This window comes from Periplaneta americana, chromosome 16 (genome assembly GCF_040183065.1).
Source record: "Periplaneta americana isolate PAMFEO1 chromosome 16, P.americana_PAMFEO1_priV1, whole genome shotgun sequence".
NCBI classification, from domain to species: Eukaryota; Metazoa; Arthropoda; class Insecta; order Blattodea; family Blattidae; genus Periplaneta; species Periplaneta americana.
This window is the reverse complement of record NC_091132.1, coordinates 8956577-8979497: the sequence shown is the minus strand read 5'-3', so window position 1 is coordinate 8979497 and position 22921 is coordinate 8956577. Positions and strand designations below refer to the sequence as shown.

The 22921-nt window shown below is 36.5% G+C and overlaps 2 protein-coding genes across 10 annotated transcripts in view; one reads left to right on the top strand and one right to left on the bottom strand.

Moving 5' to 3' along the window:
* Zasp52 (Z band alternatively spliced PDZ-motif protein 52) overlaps positions 1–22921 on the bottom strand; it is a 195600-nt gene that overhangs the window by 168031 nt on the left and 4648 nt on the right. The gene's annotated exons all lie outside the window — the stretch shown is intronic.
* The window catches only part of LOC138692284 (vesicular glutamate transporter 2-like), a 43028-nt gene continuing 42792 nt past the window's right edge, over positions 22686–22921 (top strand). For both annotated transcript variants that reach the window (XM_069815468.1, XM_069815467.1), the window contains exon 1: positions 22686–22819. The gene's annotated coding sequence lies outside the window, so the exon portion shown is untranslated. The remainder of the gene's footprint in view (positions 22820–22921) is intronic.

The window sequence follows — 22921 nt, the reverse complement described above, 5'->3', positions numbered from 1 at the left end:
AATATGAATTTTATTGAAAAATAACAGACAAATGGACTGATCTAAAATCGATAAACCACAGCGATAAAGGATATAAACTAATCTAAAATCGATAAACCACAGCGATAAAGGATATAAACTTATCTAAAATCGATAAACCACAGCGATAAAGGATATAAACTGATCTAAAATCGATAAACCACAGCGATAAAGGATATGAACTGATCTAAAATCGATAAACCACAGCGATAAAGGATATAAACTGATCTAAAATCGATAAACCACAGCGATAAAGGATATGAACTGATCTAAAATCGATAAACCACAACTATAAAGGATATAAACTGATCTAAAATCGATAAACCACAGCGATAAAGGATATGAACTGATCTAAAATCGATAAACCACAGCGATAAAGGATATGAACTGATCTAAAATCGATAAACCACAGCGATAAAGGATATAAACTGATCTAAAATCGACAAACCACAGCGAAAAAGGATATAAACTGATCTAAAATCGATAAACCACAGCGATAAAGGATATGAACTGATATAAAATCGATAAACCACAGCGATAAAGGATATAAACTGATCTAAAATCGACAAACCACAGCGAAAAAGGATATAAACTGATCTAAAATCGATAAACCACAGCGATAAAGGATATAAACTGATCTAAAATCGATAAACCACAGCGATAAAGGATATAAACTGATCTAAAATCGATAAACCACAGCGATAAAGGATATAAACTGATTTAAAATCGATAAACCACAGCGATAAAGGATACAGATCCTATAACAATTTTTAAGGGAGAGAAGACCATACTAGAATTCAGATTTGGATGTTAATGTTGAATAATAAATTGTACAAGGGTTTATGGAGTAATAATTTTCAAGTTATAATTAAAGCTATTGTAAATTATGGGGCTGTATTTTTCTGTCCCATAAAATAACATACAAGTCTTGCATATTATGATCAAGTACTGTATTTTGACGTGTTACATCTATATTCAACCTACACTAATAAACAAATGAAGTGATGTTGTGGAACGGAAATTGGACTTCGGTTGCTATGGAAATGCTTAGGCCTACGTCATATCCGATAAACTGAACGAGGAACAAGTTTATATGCAAGGAGAGTCCGCATCTATACAATATGTCCTACTGGGAAGAGTTTACTATAATCCATGCGAGAGTTGCTACACATATTAAAAAAAATATGTTATTCAGATATGCTTTAACATGGACGCAAAATAGACGCGTGTACAATACATGCGCAACTATACAAAGTGAATGGTATTGCATACAGGTGGATAAATAACAATATTTTATGTGATTATTATACAGTATATCAGTTAACTGGCAACTGTCTGTGGCTGAAAAACATTTTTACACTTGCCTTCTTAATGGTACGAGTGCATTAAATGGTATTATGAATCAGTACGCTGTGTAACTAGGACCTACGTATAATTCCGGCACACCAGCGACACTGATATAACCTCGATAGTTGCGAACGTCGTCAAATAAATCATATTAAAAAAAACTATGTATATAGTGTCGTTAGTAATTGATATCTAGCTGAGTACAGTAAGTGTTCCAACTTGCATCAAGTCACGTCATGCAAAGGTTTTCATGTGCCATCCTTATTTAAATATGGAGACGACTATTTTTTCTCTGGACATGATCACTTTCACTTATGCTGTTGGGCCACATACTTAACCACTTGATGTAAACATACTTTATAAATACCAATAACACTTAAATGCATCGCCTTGCTTTCACTAGTAGGAAAATCTATATATAAATAAGTTAATAATACTAACACTTTCGAGGTACAGAATAAGACAAACGTCATTTGTAACTGATAACCATGGCGTAATACTCGATGCCCCTGTAACTCAGTTGGTAGCACTGGTCTTAGGTCCCTCAACCATTCGACTATCACTCTACATTTTAATATTTATCATTGTCATTAGGCCTGCAATAGCATTAACCATAAAGATGACAACGTGATGTAGTATTGAAACTCGTGTTTCTCTCCTGGAATAGTTTAGGAATTCCTAAATTAACATTTCTACAGAGATGACCCGGAAATGGAGAATTAAAACCATGGCCACTATTATCTCCTCACCTCATCTCTCCGACATTTTACTTGTGGTATGCCAAGTAAAGTGTGTACAGTGTACCCGTCCACAACACTAACCATTTGAAAGAGCGAATTAGAAGTTTTGTCATGTGTCACTCCTGATGTGATGTTCTTGGTATTATGTGGTAGAAATTAGAGTAAGAACTTACGTCCACCGCTGTGGAGTAACGGTTAGCATGCCTGACCGTCAAACGAACGGGTCCAGGTTCAAATCCCGCTTGGGACAAGTTACCTGGTTGAGGTTATTTCTGAGGTTTTCCCTCAACCCATTAACAACAAATGCTCGGTAACTTTTGGCGCTGGACCCTGGACTCATTTCGCTCGCATTATCACCTTCATATCATTCAGAAGCTAGATAATCTTAGCAGTTGATAAAGTGTCATAAAATAACCAATTAAAAAAAGTAGGAACTTACAGCTTAGATATCTAGGCTACCTTAAAAAGGACTTATGTCAAACTTCAACCAATACAAAATAAAAACTTGGAGAATTATTTTGCACATGTGCAGGCCAGTGTTGAAGAAGTACCAGGAATGTTCACACGAAGATATTCTGGCCATGTCTCGGACTTCACTGTGGCGCATTTTGAGAGGAGATTAAATTCGTTATTTTTATTGGCCTAAAGTGCAACAGGCGCAATAATTTTTAAACCGTTTGCAGTGCGTGTTCAAGAGTTGGCAATAGAAGGAAATGGATTTGTTTATCAGTTTATGAGCAAATGAAGCCCATGTTCACCTGAATTACTTTGTTAATGAACAAAAATGCAGAGCTTTGGGAACAGAGAATTCAAATAGCTACCCGTCAGCGACAATTATACACCCTCAAGTGTACAGTGAGGGACATAATGTGTTGAGCGGGCGAAAATGTCTCAAGATTTGTAACTCACTTCGTAAGAGGCTATAGTTTTAATTCCTTCTCAGCATAAGTTATATATGTAATATTTGAACAGAAAAGCGAAGCGAATATGACCGAAAACTTTCGGCTCGGAGTATGCGCAGTGTGGCATTCTTTCACTTAAAAAAACTCGAGTCGTTAAACTGTCTATTGTCGGGTGTGGTGTTACATCATAGAGGATCATTAGGCCTTACTTGAAAATAAAGATGACAGGACAGTGGCAATTATTGGTGAATGATATCGTTGTGCGTCCTGCAGTAGAGAACAGGGCTGAAATGTGGTTGCAAGAAGATGGAGCCAATGTTCAGACGATCAGCGCCACAGTGGTTTTGTACAGCGAATAATTTCACGAAATGTTGAAGTCAATTGGCCACCGCATTCACTGGATTTGACAGCACCGAACTACTTACTTTGAGGTTATCTTAAGACGACAGTGTATGTTAACAATCACCGCCAAACAATCCAACAGCTCAAAACACAACATCCGTTCAGAAATCTAAGCTTTGGAATCAGGAATACTGAGAACTGTAATGACAAATGTGTTGGAAAGAGCATGAGTCCAATCAATAAAATGAATGGTGGACATTTGCGTGAAATTATTTTTCATAAATATTGAATTGGTCATTGTCAAAAACATTGTGATGGATTTCTTAAGTTTTTTTCAGGATTTAATAGAAGATGAAACAAAACAATTATACTTTCTAGCTTAGTATTAACATGTGACTGATTCATAAACAGAACAGAAAATAGCAGTTTTATTCGATTATCACTTTACTGAAAGAAATGACAGTATTTAAACTTAAACTATATGAAAGTTATTGTTTAGACACCTTTGTAACTTAAGGCAACTCTGTATAATAATTTAAAACCCTACCAGGGCTTTACGGATAAATGGTACTTCTACTTTTGCCTGCTTCCCTTCTTCCATCACCTTCACCTCTTTCTCCTTTCCTAATTCTCTCTTCCTTCGTGTCTCCCTGTCCTCTCTCTATACTCTCACGTACAATATCTAGTATCGATCATTATCGTTCCATCTCCATATGCGGGCTCATTGTCGTGTATCCCATTCCAGGGGGCTCGCTGGGTGAGGTACGAAACAAGATCACGACCGTTTGCTCCTCGAGCGTAACCAGCATGCATTGCACAACGCTCTCTAGCAAAAACATCTGATTTCCAGACTGTTTTTTGTTTCCATTCCATTGCTATAATTTTAATAATTTGAGGCAATTAAATCTTTCTCAACGATTTGACACCCTTGATGCATATTAGCACGAACTCGTGATGACTGCGTCCCGAATAACAGACAGACACTTTATCGCAACTTTGCGAAACCTGCACTGAGTCAGCCGCTAGTGAGGCCGGGGATCGAACGCAGGGAACTTGACGACATCGGAATCATCATTATTAACATATTTCTGTGATGCCCGCGTGGGCATGGCACTTCCTCAAGGACGTCGACGCGCCTGCGAACAGCTGACATGAGCATTTCCATTCAGCTGGGGAAAGCGTGTTTCACCTGACGTAATTAGGAACATTAAATCCAGACATTTGAGATGGGCAGGGCATGTAACACGTATGGGCGAATCCAGAAATGCATATAGAGTGTTAGTTGGGAGACAGGAGGGAAAAAGACCTTTGAGAGGCCGAGACGTAGATGGGAGGATAATATTAAAATGGATTTGAGGGAGGTGGGATATGATGATGGAGACTGGATTAATCTTGCACAGGATAGGGACCGATGGCGGGCTTATGTGAGGGCGGCAATGAACCTGCGGTTTCCTTAAAAGCCATTTGTAAGTAAGTAAGTATTTGTATAGTCTAATAGCCAAATTATTATAGAATAGTTCTACGTGATTTCTCAGATACTTCAGTTTTTCGATTTTGCCCCACTGTATGGCATCACCAAAGTTCGTATGCTATCCTATGCCATAGCTTTTATATGGAATTATATGAAGTGAAGGAAAAGACATGGCACTTTGTAATGTACAAACTTGAAGGAAACCAGAGCACTTGTGAAATCCCTCATCCTCTTATCTTGTCCGCAAGTGCCAATGCAGTCAACGTGGGGTTCGAACCGGAGTTCACGAAGTGAGAAACACTAGCTCTAGCAAGGAAACAGCAGAGGGCGCAGTTTTCATTTATAATTCCTTCTACTTTCTTAAGCTTTATTTTTGCGTGGACACAAAAATCAACCACTTACAGATACCAAGAACATACAGCTTGGATACAGCAATCTGTTTCGAGAACCCGGAGCCTGCTCCAAATACAAGAAAGGTGACGGGCGCCTCCAAGAATACGAACAGTGAGCAAGGAGTGGCTTTCTGGAGAGGAATTTTAAAACGTACAAGATAAGAGCGCATCTCCCTTTAAGTGGACCGGCTGCTCTTTAGTGGAACTTTTATCAGCTGTCTTCGAGGAAGGACTCGCCTCTACCTGGCGGTGACGTCACGCAGCTCAGAGGTTGGCCACGAATATCACACAGGTGGGCTCCGCCACCGTCTGTGCAGGCGATGTTTACACGGTCCGTTTCGATATTGTCGCCGGCAACTTGAGGAATTTTTAACAAGAGGGTTTTCCCTACGTTGTGCCCGAGTTTCCGGTATGCATCGTCTTGTTAGTCATACTTATATTCTGCGATTGTCACACCTGTAAAAATACTCAAATTCGTAACAATTATCGCCATATTCGTAATGAAGTCACATGCACAATCACTTAACTATAAAATCCGTCTCTATGTTTCACATGTAACAGCAAGACGCTGACACCGGTATCGCCTCATTAACATACCTACATCATGTTTAACACATACAACATAATCACTGTCACGTAATCGTCACCATTAAACCTAGAATGCCTATATAGTCTGGTTTCAGGATACCTCATGTTGTATGTAACAAAAAACTATATTATCATATTGATGGAAAGTTAATAGTTTTTTCAGAAGAAAAAAGTTTTTTCTCATATGTTTAACAAAGTCTTATTCGGTAACTATTGCAAGTAGAATCGTGATTTTTGTCCATATCGATAGGAAAACTAATAAAGAATAATTTATCCCTCTAGCGTATTTCAATATTGTGAACGGTATTCGTGTAAATTTAATTTTAAAAACCTCTAAATTCAAGCCACTGCGCGCTGCGAGTTGGTTCCAACACGGCGCCAGAAAACAGCTCTTCTATAGCGAGACACACTGAGTTACCACAGTCTTGTACAGTATAAACAGTCACGAAGCTCAATACATAGTAAATATGCATCCATAGATAGTTGCTAACCGCTAGGATCGCTAATATCGCCTCATTACAGACAATGCGAAATAGTAACGGCACAGTCTATTGTTTCTAGCACCCTCACAACTCAAGCTTCGTGACTGTATATACTAGACTGTGGAGTTACCGAGATCGTTGACCTCTTAAGCTGGTTCACAATAAACCGGAAACGAGAATCGGAACGAAAACGAAAATGGTAAAATTGTTAAAATGTGTACATTTAAATGTGAGCATTCACAATTAACGAAAAGCTTGCCGGAGCCCGGGATCGGGAACGGAGAGTTGGCCAAGTTTCAACTTTGGCGTTCGCGTTTCCGATCACAGCCCACTAGATTAATTCTATTGCCATCTAAAAGCTATTTTGTCGTCGTATATTTTGTAGCAAGAAGACCGTGACATAACCTTTGCATTATTTTGTTCTATGCTGTGCATCATGGAGCAAGTTTATTTGACGAGATTCTAATATTGAGTGTTGAGGAAAATCCTCACGTTTACGATAAGCGGCGCGCCTCGTATAAAGATGAGAAAATGAAGGAGAATACGTGGCTTTCAATAGCTGCATTTTGAACACCGATCGTAAGTGAATCATATTTTATTACTGTATTGGCTGTATTACACACTACATATTCATGCTTCAATTCAATAACTACTGTGGTGTTCATTTTTGTTCTATTACAAATGTTTTTTCTCTAATTATTTTACGTTATGGTAGACTTAAAATAGGTTGTGATAATAAAGATGCATGAGCATATTTATAGTACCGTTGACATTTTGAAGTTGGTTAACCTGTGTTTATGTTGGCTGCCTTGTACTCATGAGAGAACGCCATTGGTCAATTATACACAAATAACATCAGAATGCGTAATATCGACTTTACATATCGTTATTGACATGCATATCGATATGCATAGTCGTCTACGTTCTCGGTTTATTGTGAATCAAAAATTTTCATATTCACGTTCTCTGCTTCTCGTTTTCACTCTGGTTCTCGTTCCCGGTTTATTGTGAACCAGCCTTTACATCTGTATCACGAGAAGTTTGTGTTAGCGGCAGCGATGTTGCCAGACTGCTGAAACTTCAAGCTTAATTTTCTAATTAACCGTGCATTTAATCACAAAACGTAATATAGGTTTTGTATTCATTTCAATCGCCCCTTTCAATCTGCAAGATTATTTCACTTTCACTAGAAACTGGAGTAGAAACTTGTTATTTTGTTGTATTTGAAAAATATGCTTTCATATTGCTATAAAAGTAACCTCTAATCGTCTAATCAAAACTAATCTCTAATTTAAGTTGTTGCAGCAATGATATTTCTATATCAAAAAATTAAAAATTGGGCATCAATTAAGAAACAATTTTCAATTTTCACTATCTTCATCCCGTAACAGAAAGTGTGACCAGATTCTCTAACAAGTGCATAAACCTTTCTTGTTGAAAGAATCCGGCTTGAGCGGACAGCCCTGGAGATCTGACAGCGGGTGCCGGGCCTGCTACTGCGAGCGTACTTGGAATACTGATGTGGAACGGTAATCCTCATTCATAAACAGAGTTAGCCCATTTACACATCGCGTGTGAATCCCCCCCCCCTCCCGAACTGTGTCACTTCATTGTTCCTATAGCAACCGTCTCGTGTTCCAAAATTCCTACGTTACAAATTACTGGAGTTCGTTAAGATGGAGATGACAGGTGCTGATATACCTCGAGTGAGTGGCGCGAAGCGATTCCTGTGAACTAGAAACGAGGCGGAAGTCTACAACAGGACTGTCCAAAGTCTACAACAGCCATTATGATAAATTTTCATCACAATCTTAATCACTTTTACCATCGCCAGACTTCGAATTGAACGGGGGAGAGGAAGGCGGAAAATCTTTCCCCTTCTAGATTTTTTCCCAATTTCTGCATTCCTGTCTCCATTCCCAACCGTGGAAAGAAAATTCCCCTCTTTTAACACATGTTTTAATATTACTCGGCCTGAATAGATACATTTTTCCTGAAATTGCATTTCCGAAAACTTATTCTTATTTTCTGTGCGGCGATCAATACATTTTCTCCTCTAGAGCGAATTTGGTATAGTGAGCTTATTCTGAGTGTAGTTTATAAATATGATTTCGATTTCAACATTAAAAGAAATATATATTATCCTTTAACATAAAAGTAGTACCGTCGCGAGGGGTGACTTTGTGCCATTCGCGAAAAACGTATGGAAGTATTCTTTAAGACCGTGACAAAGTTTTAAAGTCTACTTCCTTACGTTTAGTAGTCTTTAAAACCTTGTGACGGTTTCAATGACTACTTCCTTACGTTTTTTTATGAAATGCGCGAATGGCACAAAGTCACCCCGCTCGACGGTATATTAGAACATTCTGAACTATTTTTTAGAACTGTGTCAGAAATACTACACGTTTGTTGTTTTCATAAATGTTTGTTGCTATTTTCGTTTTCATAATAGAATTTTGTATTTTTTGTTTTACTAATGGCGGGTACTTGACTGTTCGCCATTCATACAATGAAGGAGCCAGTTGTGTAGACCAACACAAGTTATAAATCAGGGGTATACACCGGGGATCCAATCCGGGTCCACAGAATTATAAGCTCTAGCCACTAGACCACCGTGCGGCACGATTTTGTAATTTATTAGTGAATTATCTATCTATAGTACCTATTAAGTCATAACATAGGATAGAAAAAGTCATTATGGTACCGTACCAGGAATTCAAAATATCATGTCAGGTAAACCTGGCTTTTAGATATATGGCTCCCTGTGAATTTGATTTGAATAATTTTAAGGGAAAAATTGTTCCGGGATCGCTTATCGAACCCGGGACGTTAGGCTGAGCGCGCCAACGCTCTACAGACTGAGCTACCCAGGAACGTATCAGACACCGGTCAATTTTTCCGTTTTATATCCATATACCTCAAGCGGGCTGACAAGACGTCAGAAACCCAACATTGAGAGCGCACAAACTCTGTGCGACTTGAAATGTGGTTTTCTGTTAACGAAGCCTCTCAGAGCGAAAGTTTGAGATACACCCTGTGAGATGGAATAGATTCGAACCTAATAGTCTGAGGTTCAATAATTATTTTCAAGTTAACTATGGCAGAATTATGTCCAAAGTTTCTTCACGATTTAATTTAGTAATTGTGAAATAAATTAGATCTGCTTATTCTGTTGTTAACGTATTTTGTTTCATCACATAAAGTTCATAACATAGACCATATAACAAAACAAGGCATTATCTAGTTGAAGTGACCCAGCTCTTAACGCAGGCTGTAAGGAATTTTATATTTTATTAGATCATTTTATGGTTTTATTAAATTGATTTTATTATTGAAATACCGGTAGTCCAAAATATACCCTCGAAGTTTTGAGTTTTCCTACATAAATTTACTCGCAACTAACTTTGTTCGTGAATTTATCGGTAACCTGAAAACGTCTCGTGGTATTACGATGACTGTAAATTTCAGACGTGTAAAAATAAGAAACCAGCTTAGGCTCGAAAATTGATGAAATTAGTTTTATTTTACCAAGAAAATGTAATTTTACCTAACTTTCAGTAAGAATTGTTAATTTGAAATATTTTGAGAAATTTACGGTGAATAACGCACTCCATAATTCTATAGGTGGCTCTCAATTAATCATTTAGACTGTAGAAAACAACATGCAAACAAGAACAGATGTATCATGTGGTGTTTTGTTCACCCCTGGCATTAACACGAAGATGCTACCGTTGTCTGGTGGCGTATAATTAAAGATACAATGCATATAGTGCCAGTCCTTTGTCTTATGCCTCTATGTAAGATGAGCTGGTTTCCGTAGCAACAGTTAGGCCTACTTTATCCACACGGAAATTAAATCTGCAAAATCTTCAAGCGAGGAAAAACAACGCACAGCACAGACAGTTGACGGCACTTAAAATAGTTGAAATGATGTTATCGTTTCTGAACAATTGAGGGGCGTTTTCACAAAACTCGTTATCTACATTTTTTCCGATTTTGAGGTTTTAGTGTATCCTTATGTTTTTGGGTCAGAAGAATCCAATGGTGCTATCAGAATTAAGCTGAAGTTGGTAAGTATATCAGTAAATTGATCTTGAAATAAAAGAGATTTTTCAAAACTCGGTATCTACAGTTGTGTATTTGAGGAAAGAGTTGTCTTGAAAAAAAGAAGATTTTGTAGATAACTAGTTTTGTGAAAACACCCCTCAATTTTCAACTACCTTGGTTGCATAGTCTCTTACTCGGAAATTCATTATGTCGAAAATAAACTACATAAATTCCAATTACTTGTAGGAACAACAAACTCAGCAATGATATTAATAAAAAACTTAGAGTAATAAGTATATTGGATACATTCAAGGGATACAGAGAATGATGGCAGGAACATTTAGAACCAAACTGATTGCTTCGGCTGCTTTTTAGATACAAAGCTAGAGGGAAAAAGAGACCAGAAGACCAGAGAAAAGATGAAGTGACCAATTTTAAAATTTGTGGGATCGGAACAAGACGAATAGTTTGACTATTTCAATTGTATGTTAGTTCATCAATGGAGAGAGAACCCCGAAATAAGTAGAAAGTATAATTATATTATATTATATTATATTATATTATATTATATTATATTATATTATATTCTGGAGTTGTTTATTATTATTATTATTATTATTATTATTATTATTATTATTATTATTATTATTATTATTATTTATTACAATCGGCAGCGCCACTTTAATTTAGATTTGAAAAGTATGTTTACAACCAAGAAGTCACAGTTGCAGTGACCAATGCAGTGAGGTTAAGACGTAATTTCTTGTATGTATTTGAAATATTATCTTAACTTATTTTATGGGTTTTATTAATTCTATTAGTTCGTTTTACTCATGAAGTAGTCCTAACAAATACAACTCCTATTTTGAACGCCTCTAATTAAATCACTCGTGGCGTTGTGTAATTATAATTATTGATTGCTTTTATCCAATTACACGAAATTAAGTAAAATATCTTAGGAAATTATATCAATTTTTCTGTGTGCAATACAGAAAAGAAAGTTAATATTTTTATTTGAATGCATATTACATTGTTTTATTATGTATGTATTTTGAACAGTAATTAAATAAAATAAACTAGGCCTACAAACAGTGATATCATTTGCAAGATAATAAAAAGAAAACTGTTACGAAAAGCTTAAACGGATGTGTCTCATTATTCTTGATACCCATTTTTAAAACATAGTCACAGTCTACAATTTAATGTAGGCACTTTGAGTTCTAATTCAAGACCTATAATGTCATGCACCATCCATTAAAAGATCTCGGTTCCAAATTTCGACGACTACTATGAGGAACATCAAACACGGAAATTTTACTTGAAGCAAGTAAAGCGATCGGTTTGGAAGTAAATCCCGAAAAGACAAAGTATATGATTATGTCTCGTGACCAGAATATTGTACGAAATGGAAATATAAAAATTGGAGATTTATCCTTCGAAGAGGTGGAAAAATTCAAATATCTTGGAGCAACAGTAACAAATATAAATGACACTCGGGAGGAAATTAAACGCAGAATAAATATGGGAAATGCGTGCTATTATTCGGTTGAGAAGCTCTTATCATCCAGTCTGCTGTCCAAAAATCTGAAAGTTAGAATTTATAAAACAGTTATATTACCGGTTCTTCTGTATGGTTGTGAAACTTGGACTCTCACTCTGAGAGAGGAACATAGGTTAAGGGTGTTTGAGAATAAGGTGCTTAGGAAAATATTTGGGGCTAAGCGGGATGAAGTTACAGGAGAATGGAGAAAGTTACACAACGCAGAACTGCACGCATTGTATTCTTCACCTGACATAATTAGGAACATTAAATCCAGACGTTTGCGATGGGCAGGGCATGTAGCACGTATGGGCGAATCCAGAAATGCATATAGAGTGTTAGTTGGGAGACCGGAGGGAAAAAGACCTTTAGGGAGGCCGAGACGTAGATGGGAGGATAATATTAAAATGGATTTGAGGGAGGTGGGGTATGATGATAGAGACTGGATTAATCTTGCACAGGATAGGGACCGCTGGCAGGCTTATGCGAGGGCGGCAATGAACCTCCGGGTTCCTTAAAAGCCATTTGAAATAAGTAAGTACTATGAGGAACATCTTGCACTGCCAAGGATATTAGTTGTTGCACACCCTGTACCAGACAATAGCATTAGGTCAATGAATTCAGAGAGGTTAGTGCATGCTGAAAATCGCGTCCATATACAGAGAGAGGAAGATAAAGGAAAACATATTAAGCACCTAACGAGGTTCACAGATAAAACAGGAGCTGACAAGCTTCCTGAATCATTTAAATAACTCGAATTCCGTGTCGTCACTGACCTCTGTGTCGTCACTGGTCAGAAATGACGTCATGATGACAGGTCAGTCGCGTTCCAATGCAGTGGCGTAACTAATTGAATTTTTAAGAGGTCCACTCCATACGCTTGTGATGTCATGCCTGGAAAGTGGAGAGATCGGATGGATAGGACCGCATTTTTACATCGCTCCGTTATATCCATAGAAAACCAGAAGGAGCCGTGCTGTACTGTGCGTGTAGAGAGGAGTCCACAATAAAACTAAGAGCTTGTCGATGTCAGGGACTGTCGCCAGAGTGGCTGGCTATTAAGAGGATGAAATTCTTTATTTAGAGCAGTGTTTCTCGAACTTTTCACACCACGAAATCCCTTTTAACCTATAGTGTAGCCCTTGTAACCCATTTTGTTTCGATATTATTATTATTATTATTATTATTATTATTATTATTATTACTTACTGGCTTTTAAGGAACCCGGAGTTTCATTGCCGCCCTCACATAAGCCCGACAGCGGTCCCTATCCTGAGCAAGATTAATCCAGTCCCTACCATCATATCCCACCTCCCTCAAATCCATTTTAATATTATCTTCCCATCTACGTCTCGGCCTCCCTAAAGGTCTTTTTCCCTCCGGCCTCCCAACTAACACTCTATATGCATTTCTGGATTCGCCCATACGTGCTACATGTCCTGCCCATCTCAAACGTCTGGATTTAATGTTCCTAATTATGTCAGGTGAAGAATACTATGCGTGAAGTTCTGTCTTGTGTAACTTTCTCCATTCTCCTGTAACTTCATCCCTCTTAGCCCCAAATATTTTCCTAAGCACCTTATTCTCAAACACCCTTAACCTATGTTCTTCTCTCAAAGTGAGAGTCTAAGTTTCACAACCATACAGAACAACCGGTAATATAACTGTTTTATAAATTCTAACTTTCAGATTTTTCGACAGCAGACTGGATGATAAAATTTCTCAACCGAATAATAGCAGGCATTTCCCATATTTATTCTGTGTTTAATTTCTTCCCGAGTATCATTTATATTTGTTACTGTTGCTCCCAGATATTTTAACTTCTCCACCTCTTCAAAAGATAAATTTCCAATTTTTATATTTCCATTTCGTACAATATTCTCGTCACGAGACATAACCATATACTTTGTCTTTTCGGGATTTACTTCCAAACCTATCTTTTTACTTGCTTCAAGTAAAATTCCCGTGTTTTCCCTAATCGTTTGTGGATTTTCTCCTAACATATTCACGTCATCCGCATAGACAAGCAGCTGATGTAACCCGTTCAATTCCAAACACTCTCTGTTATCCTGAACTTTCCTAATGGCATATTCTAGAGCAAAGTTAAAAAGTAAAGGTGATAGTGCATCTCCTTGCTTCAGCCCGCAGTGAATTGGAAACGCATCTGACAGAAACTGACCTATACGAACTCTGCTGTACGTTTCACTGAGACACATTTTAAATTATTATTATTATGATTATGATTATGATTATGATTATTATTATTATTATTATTATTATTATTATTATTATTATTATTACTATTATTATTATTGGGCATGTTACATATTTTTATTGATTATTGATTCAGTTCTTTATTATTTTTAAATACATTTTGTAGTACCGGCATTCTCCAAGTATAAAATATAATTTTTCAAACCACTTAGGACTCCCAAAACCCCTAGCATGGGTGCCGCGGAACACAGTTTTTGAAATCTCTGTATAAAGCGGTTAGATCAATAAAATGATTAGATACAATCTCATAAAACGCAACAGACATCAGATCTTGTGCTCTGAAGTTCTTTCACACATGAGAGCTAAATGGACAGAACTGAACAAATGCCATCAAGATATAAAAAGGCAAAAGAAGCGCAGAAAAAGACGTACTTATTCGTTATACGAAACAAGTTTGGGAGATTCGGTAACTTTAGCTATTTAGTTTACGCTCAGCTTAGCGTAACAACGAAACATCTGTTACTATGGCAACAACGATCCTCCTGTATTCCAGTGCGAATGTCATCTTGTTTGTTGGCGTAAATAGCGTTCCTGTTTAAACTACACACCACAGAAAAAAAAAAACATAATCGTGTAACAGAAGAACATAATTTTTACGTAGTACAGTATGTAGGCCTATACTGTTTTATGGTTATTTTTGAATTTGTTATCAGCACCAATTCAGTCATTATTGAAACTGTCACTTATAAATCTAGCCATTCAGAACACGGAATTAACATCGATTGTAGATTTCACCGAATACTCCTTCCTCTTATTCCGAGGTTGTTCAGACCAAGTCCATGAATCCATGAAGTTGGTTGTATATCGGCGGTTTCCAATTATTATTCTTCAAGGCTCAAATAGTTTTTTTTTTTTTGACCAGGGCCAGAAGATGACAGAAATGAGCATTCAATAGTCAAATACTTGAAAATAAAAATGTATATTTTGGGGTAATTACAGTAGCTAGGATATTGAAAATGGTTTTCATGGTATCTAATATTTATTAGCAGCAATCTTAGGCTGTATTTGTTTAAGAACTTTAATTAGCAAACTTATTCACATCTGTTTAATATTCTTAATTGAACCCAGAACTTCTTAATTCTGTGAGCGATAGCGCTTATCTCCAGATGGCTCTGCAATCGATCTCTCGCCAGAGCCAGTGTCTCTCGCCACTTATTCGCCCGTATGTATAATCAGCTCTTTGCGGAAATCGCAATGCGCATGCGCTCGTTTGCACAAAAACTATTTTTCTGGTCGTACCAAATCTACCGAGATGGTAGATTTGTGCAAACAATTCAATGCATTTACACATGTACGTAGGCCAGTTTTCACCGAAAACGAACCTCCGGGTTCCTTAAAAGCCATTGATGTAAAAAATGTAATGTTTTATTTAACGACGCTCGCAACTGCAGAGGTTATATCAGCGTCGCCGGATGTGCCGGAATTTTGTCCCGCAGGAGTTCTTTTACATGCCAGTTCAATGCATCTGCACATGCACACAGCCAGTTTGTACCGATTAGTTAATGTGTGTAAACGTCACTTAAAACTATAGTCCCTGCTTGTTAACCTCACTGGCCCGTAAGGAAATGACGTAATGAAACAGTGATTGTGACGATGGTTATTTCCAACCACGATTCCCTTCGCGTCTCGACTCACTCGTACCCTTATATAGGCGCAATGCTCTTGAAGAGCCCTGAACTTGGTGCCTGATGAATCTGCGTTCTTCCTCCTTCGTGAGTCAGCAGCTCGATCAATGGGGGCACTCATCTTGTGTCCAGCACATTCCTTGTGGTCTAACAAAGGGACTATTATTCCACGCTAGCCCTTTAAAAATGCCCCGCATGTACGTCATCCAACGTTAACACACCTGGTAACGACGTCCGATATACATACTTAGGTAGGACATCTCGTTTTGTGAACAGTTTAGGTGGAATGAAACTGTTACTTGATCCGACATCTCCTTTAAAACACAATCATGCAAGGGCTATGTAACAATGTTGTAATTCTTAATTAACTTAGCTACTTTATTTAACGTCCATTTAAACTACAGAAGCCAGTGGCGGCTCCGGATGTCAAAAAAAGTTCGAGACAGAAGAAGATAGATAACATTAAGAAGTATGGATTGTATGCGGAGACGAGAAAGAAGGCGGAAAAGAGGCAAGATTGGAGGATGCTGGGTTTGCAGTGAAGGACCTGTCTTTGGTCAGAAAACTATGGATGAATAAACTAGCATATTATCAAAGATTCTTCCTTCATTTGCATTTTTAAAAAGAAGAAAAAATGCCTAATATGAAATAGTGTTAACGTTCATTGGTAACACAACAAAATGCAGAATTATTTTCGGTAGACTCAAATGATTCAACCTAAAGGTACATAACTTTCCCACTAAACCTTCCGGTGACATCTCCCACAAAAAGGTACCACAAATGCAGGGTTGTACAAAACTGAAAAGAAACGAACATTTAATTACTCTGTATATAGGTTACGGGCAGAGCTCTAAAGTCAGATAAAGCTAGGTTTACTTGGACAACGTGTAGTTCAACCAACTACAATAAAACAAACAAAAAAAAACATTCCCTGAGTTCGAACTTGGTATATTAATTTCCTGGATGAAATATGTAGGCTACTTAGAACAAGAAACTGATAGTAGTATCTGAAAAATAATGTAGACGGCGCCTGAAATCAATTAATTACCGTACATGAAAAAAATGTACTAAAGAGATAATACGAAAATACCTACATTCAAGACTCTGAAGTGAGCATCCACACAACGTGACTCGGGAACGCTGTTCTGCCTTTGATAATACAAGAGCACACCTCTAATTGCTCGCATCATCGATAAGAATACACGTATTAGCGGTTTTATCACAGCTATGTCAATTTGATAACACACACGCTGCACGATCCTAACCTTCAACACATTGTCCTCACATTTATTGCAGAACAATTCATACAACACGAGCTGCTCACATATTCCTCGCGGATTGTGTTCACAACAATGAGCTGCCAGTTCTGCCAACTGCATAATATTGAAAATTACATTGTACAGATACAGAATTAAAATTTGGAGCGAGTCTTGATGGGAGTTCACCTGTATTTAGACAAAAATTTCACACGATTGTCCACAGGAGCATATATACAGGAGATCTTATTTACTGCACATGTGCAGTGTGTTGTAAGCAAAACTTACAAGACAGCTCCAAAAATTTATTTCCGTATTTGTGTATGGCTGATTTTTATTGCGCGTTTGAGAGATTAAAAAAAAACTTCTCTACCATGTTCCTTCACGAGGACTGATTGAATTCAATCCTTCCAGGTTCGACTATTCTTGTCAAATTGGCAATAATTTGCTTCACAATTCCGAAACTAAAACACTAATTCTACCTACATTTTTTCATCTTTTTCCTTAAAGATTTATCTAATCTAATTCAAAGAAATATTTGAGAGCTAAACAGTTCTCGCGAAACAGAAAGGAAATAAAGGAATTCCAACACGATCTTCTTTCCCTCCAATTCCCGTGAATACCAATTTAATTCCAACAACAATGTCTGTTATTACGTTATTTTCAAGTCTGGTTAGTAAGCGCGAGTATTTCAAGGATACAGAACTCCGAGTGTTATTTTATGATCTCAACAATTCTCGTGATTACGCAATATTAACAATTTTAATGCCCTCGTAATTAGACATTCTTCTCATGCCTGAGGAGCAATGTCGCTTCTGGTTTGCAGGAACGCGTGATAGTTAAATTAAATAATTTTAATAATGTAAATATGTAAAATGTTTAGCTACTCATAATTCCTACATTGCAACAAGAGGCTCCGGGACGCGACGACGTGCTCTTCCGCCAGAATAACCGCATGGTCAGGTGATAAGCTCGTATTTCTAATCTTATCGTCCTGCTGATAGCTGGAACAGCACGAAGTGAAGTGCAAATCGTTTACTCTCGACACTTGCGTAGGTTAGGTGTTCTTAACCAGGAAATGTTGTTTCGGATTTTTCCTTTTAATAAAAGAGATGTGATATTTTCCTCGTGTGAAACGTTTAATTAAAAATAGGTGTCAAGAAAGACATCTCCTCATTATACGTGTGCCCGTTACCAACAATGAAGTTATTATTTATCCTCTTGAATTGTGATTCAAACCACGTACACAATGGAATAGTTTAATTAATACACATACTGTAGGTCTGGAATTGAACGGGTTACATCAGCTGCTTGTTTATGCGGATGACGTGAATATGTTAGGAGAAAATCCACAAACGATCAGTGAAAACACGGGAATTTTACTTGAAGCAAGTAATGAGATGGGTTTGGAAATAAATCCCGAAAAAAAAAAACAAAGTATATGATTATGTCTCGTGACCAGAACGTAGTACGAAATGGAAATATAAAAATTGGAAAGTTATCCTTTGAAAAGATGTAAGAATTCAAGTACCTTGGAGCAACAGTAACAAATAATATACAGTAGATGACACTCGGGAAAAAATTAAAAGGAGAAAAAATATGAGAAATGTCTGTTATTATTCAATTGAGAAGCTTTTATCATCCAGTCTGCTCTCAAAAAAATCAGAAAGTTAGAATTTATGAAACAGTTATATTACCTGAGTTTGTCTACGTTCACAGTTTCAGCATTACTATCTGTATAATAATAATAATAATAATAATAATAATAATAATAATAATAATAAATCTCAGCTATAATCAAAATATACCTCCGGTAAAATAGGGTTCTCCACATAATGTAGGAAATTCATTAAATACAAATATACAAAGGAATTTCCTTGAACGTTACTAGTCCACACTTTCGTGAAACAGCCCTGGGTCGTGGAGATGTCCCGGAGTCCCCGTTCTGTCGACGCGTTGAGTCAATGAAAATTTATTTACTTTACTTTCCCATTTGTGCTTATTTTTAGTTTCGTGTTCTGAAGCGGACGGAAAGGGGTTTACAGAGAGTGCGCATCTGTGAGTGTGATCTATACCCTCTAAAGAAACGCTAGGACGTTCAACAGCCACAGTGAAGATATGTTAACAGAGGAACTCTTACATGTCCCCACAATTCCATATCTTGTCTGCAGTGGCGTACGCAAAATTTCTTTCTGGGGTTAAGGAGTTTCATCATAAAATGTTATGATACAAATTTTCGTTTCTATTTATTTTCATATATCAGCAATGTAGCTTTCAGTTATGTAAATAAAAAAAATCATACACAAATGTATAAAATACGATTAATTATTACTACAATGTAAGCTGATTTATTCAATTTACAAGCATAAACATTTCATCAGTTGAGCAGGAGATTTTTTTCTCCCAGTTCTTCAGAGCTTTAACGTAATTAGGCAATGTATTAAAATAATTTTGAACTCCTTTTCATAACATCTGAGACTAACAGAAAGCAGATGGAAATGTTTTGTGTCTTGTACTACAATAATGAATGTTCTAATTATCGTTAAAAGTATCTTGATTTTTAACATGGGACATAATCAGCGGAAGAATGTACTCAGAAAGTACACTTACTTTATGCACTTTAACCTCAAAGAAGGCAATCTTCTTATTATGGCATTATTTCTCTCTCACCCTTGTTGTTTTATCCATAGAGTTCATAAAGGAGAATATTACTGGTTAAAAACAATACCACATTAACACTCTTTTCTTGACAAGAATTTTAATTCATGTTTTTTTTTTTTCAAATACATTACAAAAATAATACAAAAATATATTGAAATATAGCCTATATCAGATTGAAGCAAATTGTTAAAACAATAACTGAATATTAGATTGAAATAAAAAACTGACAACGTTACACCATGTAAATATTAAAACTTCTGGCTATGATGTGATATTATATACAAATTTTATTAATTATAAAGCAATAACTAAATACAAGACAAAGAATACCAGGAATATCAGGTTGAAGTTTTTTCCTTCTGATGAAAATGACTGAACTTAATATCTACCGTTAATTTTCTTTCTTTAAGCTTTAACCGAAACATGACGTACACATCTTTGTTGGCCTGGCAACTTACTACAAGGCCGTCTATAGATAAGAACATTGTAATTGCGTTTCATGTAGACTACAAAAGAAGTGTACGTTTAGTCATTAATCTTTCTCATATCTTGACAGTTACTGGAAAACAGTAGAATCACGACTGCTTGTGTTTTTATGAATTAACCGATGAAGTTGTGCGAGCACAAAATATGAGACAATCTATCAGCTTCTAAAATAATTCAATATCCAAACATTACATACAAAACTGAACGGTAATATAAATTTATCGACTGATACTACAATTTCACATAGCAAATATTTGAGTTAGCGGTATGTAATATGTACAAACATGGACAAATTGAACCGTATAATTATAGTATACAAGGTAGATACGTCTGCAAAATAAAATATTCGTTGTAACCATGGGAACTTTAATGGAAGCTACACAGCTTGTTTCTGGCAAATCGAAAAGGTTTCGTGCAAGGAATAATATAATAGGAAAAGATTTCTTGCGATGTTTTGAGAACGTAAATGTCACATAAGAAGCCGGGCCATTACACAATTCAATGAACTGGTTTCATAAGATTACAGAAATACTCATTTATTTGTATTTATTAGTATGACGGAGGAGGCAAAAAATCTTGTAGATATGAAGTATTTTTCAGAGTTACTGATAAGTGATAATTTAACGATAATCTTTGACTGTCTGCTAACCACTAAAATAAGACAGGATGTACTATGCTTAAATAAACGTCTCTAATAAATTAGACAAGTTGCTTTGGCCTTGAAGACAGCAATAAAATGCGTTACACTAGACACACATCACAAAACAGAGGGCGATATTGTGTCAAAAGTCCAGTCATTCAGGATTGATGCTACTGCTGATGATGTCAATGAGTTATTATTATTATTATTATTATTATTATTATTATCATCAAGTTCCCTAGGAATCAATTTTATTCTGTGCTGTGTCAGGGATACACAGACACATAGAATAATAATACAGTTGTGTTGGTTTTAGTTGTTTATTCTGTTTCGGTTTACAAGTGGAGGATATGGATTTGTGGTAAGAGAAGTAATTAATGAAGATCTCTCCACTTCCACAACGAAGTCCGGGCATTCCTGAACGACCGAATGCCAAACAGATGGATTGGTCGCGCAGGGAGAGACGACATGCAGCTCTTGTCTTGGCCTCCACGTTCCCCTGGCTTAACACCGTGTGACTTCTACCTGTGGGGGGTATGTTAAAGATTCTGTTTTTGTATCTCCATTATCGGAAAATCTGTCAGAGCTATGCTCTCGCATCATCAACGCCATCGCTGCAATCGATATGGATACACTTAGCGATGTGTGGGACGAAGTGGACTACCGGCTTGATGTCTGCAGGGTTACAAGGGAGGCCCATATCGAGCACCTATAAGGTATATTTAAAAACTTGGAGAGTTTCACCATATACTAGTGTAATTAAAAATTTTCTACCTTCAATCGTTTGTCCACAAATAATTTCCGTAATCACGGAAGTCATTTACATTCACGCTGTAAATAGCCTATACAGTTCAAAACTATCCGAAAAAAAAATATGTGTCCGTTCATAATTTCAACGATAATTATAGAGCTTCTTTGTAATTTTAGGGCAATTATCTAGAAATAATACGTGTTCCACTGTATTAACGTTTTTTTTTCTTATTTTTATTATCTAAATCGTGTTTATTTATCTTCCACTGTTTTGTTGTTTTTTTATTATTAATCTATTTTTTGTGTACATTTTATTCAATTGTCGGTTTCTGGTTTAATTATGTAAATCCTATTTAATTGTAATCTAATACTAATATGTATACTAATGTGTTTATTTTTATTTTTACTGTGTACATTTTTCTTTTTTATTGAATTATCGGCTTCTGTTTTTATGTAATTCGTATTTGATTCTAACAAATTAATATGTATTTCACTATGTTTATTTTTTATTTTATGAGGTAAATTTTATGTAATTACCTCTTTTCATCTCATTATGTATCAGTATGTAATTACTTAATTCTGATCTAGTTTTATGCTCAACTGTGTAAGCAAGTTTTAATCCTGGTTGAGTGTAAGAGAAGGCCTTACGGCCTTAACTCTGCCGGGTTAAATAAAGCCATTATTGTTATTATTATTATTATTATTATTATTATTATATTAATTGTGGCACGGTTAATTTCCTTCAATTGTTTTCGTTTACATTCCTACGAAACCTTACGAAAAAAGAATTGTTATATTGTAAATGTGGTAACTTATCAAAACAGATTTGTTCCTTTATGCATATGTACTCATTTATCAAAATCAAATCGTATCGTTTAAAAAAGGCTAACTGGAACAACAGCATTCCCTAGAATTGTTACTTCGGCGTTTTGAAGAATCGCTATCGCAAGAAAGACAACCAAACTCCTTCACGTTCCACACGAATGCATTTTCGAGCTCTGAATATATGCAGAGTGCATTTAAATGCCTGCGTTGTCCGCCTGTGTCCTGCCCCATTAATCAATGCCTCACGACTGAATAAAGAGGTTTGTTTCTTGACGGGGCCACCAGTCACAGAAAGGAAATGTTATCGCCGCGACGCTGCGGGCAGCTTCATTCATGTGTTTAACGGTGCCTCTCTGCATACGGAGTGGCAAACTCAGGGTCATTATGCCAGATATCCCAGAATAGGCTGCATTGCGGGCCAGGCAGAAATGAGGTAAGTCTGCTCACTCTTTATGTACTAACGAAAAGATACCGTACATCATTTTTAGCATGTTACTTCCAAAAATCTTGCGTTATTAATTTTCTAATAAACAAT